The sequence below is a fragment of the Accipiter gentilis genome, chromosome 24 (assembly GCF_929443795.1).
Source record: "Accipiter gentilis chromosome 24, bAccGen1.1, whole genome shotgun sequence".
NCBI classification, from domain to species: Eukaryota; Metazoa; Chordata; class Aves; order Accipitriformes; family Accipitridae; genus Astur; species Astur gentilis.
The window spans coordinates 1,575,479-1,579,223 of NC_064903.1; positions in this window are offsets into that span (position 1 = coordinate 1,575,479).

Here is a 3,745-nt window from a genome sequence, read left to right on the forward strand (position 1 = left end):
CAGCCTGAGGTCCTTTCACCTCTGATACCTTGATAAGAGACAGGCTGGGCTGTCTGGAGCCAGTAGCTGCTCCCAGCAGAACAGCCTCAGAGCAAGGGGTACTTCCTGCAATGCTTTATGCCCTGCTAAATACCTTTATTCAGTCTTTTGGCATTTTAACAAAGCTGTTTGCAAAGAAGAACATCCAGGTGAACATCCCCAGTATCGGATCAGATGAGCTAGAGACCTAGCTAAGGAATTAACTGGAGCTGATGACTTTTTTTTAGTTCTCTAAGCTCCTGGTTTTTGGTAGTTATGATTAAAATTTTAAAGAAAGAATGACACGCATGATCTACACTATCTTTCAGCTGAATGGCTGAGAGGTATAGTTTGGGGAAATGTATTTGCTAAAGATATTTCCCAAGCTGCTTTTAAATAAATCAGGTAGCACAGAGTGAGGTGAGGACTGGACGAAGCACCTTGTGTGCTTTGGTGTGTGCTTTGCTGAACATGTCCAGTAGCACCCTGTTGAGATTTTACTCCAGTGAATGAAGACAGGACTTCCCAGAGGGGTCTGGTTAGTCCAGCCAGCATAGCAAGAACAAGACGTATGTTAACAAGAGGATGACATATCAACATAAATCAATTTGTAGGACTAGATCTTGGAGTCCGCGTTCATTTTCACTGAGGGCTTGCTTCCATCAAGATGAATGAGCTGGCTTACTTTGATAAAGCACATTGAAATCAGAGTAGAGCGATGTGGGCTCAATTCTTAGCTTTGCCACTGACTTGCTGGGTGACCTGGACGTATGCCTATATTCCTTAGTTTCCCTAGGATTTACCTACCTTGCAAATCTGGAATATCTACAGGCCAAAGCTATCCTGTATCTGTTGGGCTGAGGAGTCATAGTTTGAACCAGCCAGACACAGTAATCTACTAGGGTGAATTTCCCCGCGTGTTATGTTTTTTCGCATTTCTCATGCTTCGCAAGGATAATAACTCCATTGAAATGTCTCTATATTCCACAGAAACCTTCACACAAAAATCATATTAATATTGATAGCACTTACCCCTGGAACTGTGCAGTTGTCTGTGCAGGAGACGTACCAAAAGCTGAGATGCGCATCCCAAACCAGCTGTTCGCTCTGCCTGTTTCAGCCCCTGCCCGGAAAGCAGTGGGCTGCAGTTTCAAATCCTGTTTGCTGGAATATGCAAGAGACCCATACACAGCCCAGACAAACCATAGAGAGAAGGAGCTGCTAATTCGTTAACACCCCCTCGGTGTCTTGGCGACTGCCAGACACTAAATGAAGGACTTTAATGTTGCCTGCAAATCTGAACAAGGACCCAGAAATTATCTCCTCTCCAGTAAGAGCTAATTAAGGATTCTCTGAGATGCTTTTCACACAGACAGTATGAGATTATCTTGAGAAAATGAGTAGTGGATACATGGGTCTGAAAAACGCCAGCTGTACTTTGCAAGCATCATCTTTCCTGTCAAAAATCTCACATTGTTAATTTTAGGGCCACCCTCTGCAAAGTGCTTGCCCCTTCCAAGGCCATGTGTGGCTCTGAAGAAGAGGGATGCAGTTTTTCAGACCAATGCAAGCAGAAAAAAATTCTGAGTGATCTCTCCGGTAAATTTTTCCCCTCTGATTTTACTATAGAAAACAGAAAATTTAAGAAAAGGAAAGGTCTCATTGGGTTAAAGACAAAACACAAAAAGAAAGATCTGATAAAATAAAAAAGAACATTAGTCTAAAACACTGTAAAAAATAATGAAAAATTTTGGGCAATTTTGCTGGATATCTGGAGAAGAATCCAGTCAAAGTATTTGCATGCTAAGGCATTTTTTCCCCTAGCTAAAGAAGAAATGAGATAAACTGCTAAAAAGCCATGATAATCCTGGCTGATTTTTTTGATCCTGATTCCCACAGTTGCATACTCACCCAGTACATCCCACAAAGGGACATAAGTTTGAGCTGATCTCCATGAAAGGAGATGGAGTCCTTCCAGTGATGTTAGTGCAAGCAGGACTGGTGGAGAAGTTGGTGTTTCCACCTACTTAGAGAGACTTCTCCCTTTCCTTACCCATATACACAGCCCCACTGAAGGCAGTACAAAGCCCTAGTATTTTTGGTCAGAAGTCACTTTTTATTCTTCTCTGACAGGAGAAGTCTGATTGATTAAGAAGTGTCTAACCAGGAGATAAAGTCACTTACCACTCTCTTGAGTGTCTCACTCATCCCAGTGTCTGAAGTGACTCCAGCTCCAAAGCAATGAGTTTGAAAGGTATCTAAACAGCCATGGGAAGTGGTAGATTCTCCATCTCACAAGGTCTTCAAATCTGCCACAGGGCTCTGTGGAAAGATATGTCAGAGCCCAGTCAACGGTCAGGCCTTAAGGGGCAGCTCCTTTGGTCCACCGGGTCCAGGACTGGATCTGGGATCTCGGGAGGTACCACGGGACGCAGGCAGAGATACCGTCCCACGGCACTTTCCCTGTCTGCAGCAGCATTTGGCATAGGCACTTTCTCAGGAGGAATTGATATCTTCATATTTAGTTCTCCCTGGTGGATCTCTATTGCCTGATCTGGCAGATCACCTTCTGAACCCATGCAAACCTTTACAATGAGCGCTGCAGCTTCACTCTGCCATGTGAGTTACCGTGTCCTCTTACTCGTTTAGACCTGCCACCTGCATGTGGTGGGTCCCAGATTTCTCTTAGGAGACATGGTGAGCAGCCATTCCCATGTGCAGCCAATGACTCTGATGGGTAACATGGGAAAGAAGTTGGGTGCTGTGTACGTGAGGGACTCAGCCAGCCACTGGCTGACCTGGGTGATTTCTGAAGCGCCTGTGCTCTCAGGATGAAGCTCGGACTGTTTGCTCTCTTTGCTTCAATGATCCTCTTCTTTGAAATCTGTTGCATTATTCCTTATAGGAATAAAACAAGAAAGAATTTAGTTAGTTGGTTTATTTACAGTAGTGCCCACTTCAAAAGGGGCCACATGCAAGAGTCTCTGGTGGATCCCACAATGCGGGGGAGATGGAGAAAGTGCCTGATTGATTATCAGAAAGGAGTTAAGTGAGATGAAAAAAATAGAGTGATGGGATTCATTTTAAAGGGGAACAGGCCTATCTCAGAGACTAAAATGTCATCAATTTTTTATTAAACAGAATCTTTTCAATAGACAAAATGAGCTCTTCTGTCCTCACTCATTCATTTGTGTTTTCTCTTTCTTTCCCCATTTCTGCTTGCCAGTGGCACCTCCCGCATGGGGAGATTCTGCTTTTCGTCTCTCTTTCATGCTCCTGAGTTTGGTAAGAGGTGCGGGGTTAAATGGAGACCTGGACTCCAGATGTCTGAACATGTGTTTTAAGACTATTACTGGTCCACCAAGCATTGAAACGTGTCTAAAGCTATGGTGATGGCTTGTCACCAAAAGCCCTCTACTCTTTTCATCTGGAAAAGCTTTCCCTGATCAACACAAAAAGCCACTGGCAAGGATAGGGCTGGGGAAAGCAAGGTCTGCTCTCCACATCTTCCGAAGAGCTCCTGGGTGACCGTTAGCTCATTCCTGCTGGTGGTAAATGAGATTTGCTGTTTCTCGTCTCCTACTTCTGCCCAGTAATTTAACAAGACCAAGGCCCCTAAAAGAAATTTGGGATTTAAAAAACTTTTGAGATGTAATTTTTTTCTTCCTCTGTGTATCTTGCTACCTAGCACAGTAGACCTCTGGGGCATTGAAGGCTCCTTTATTAT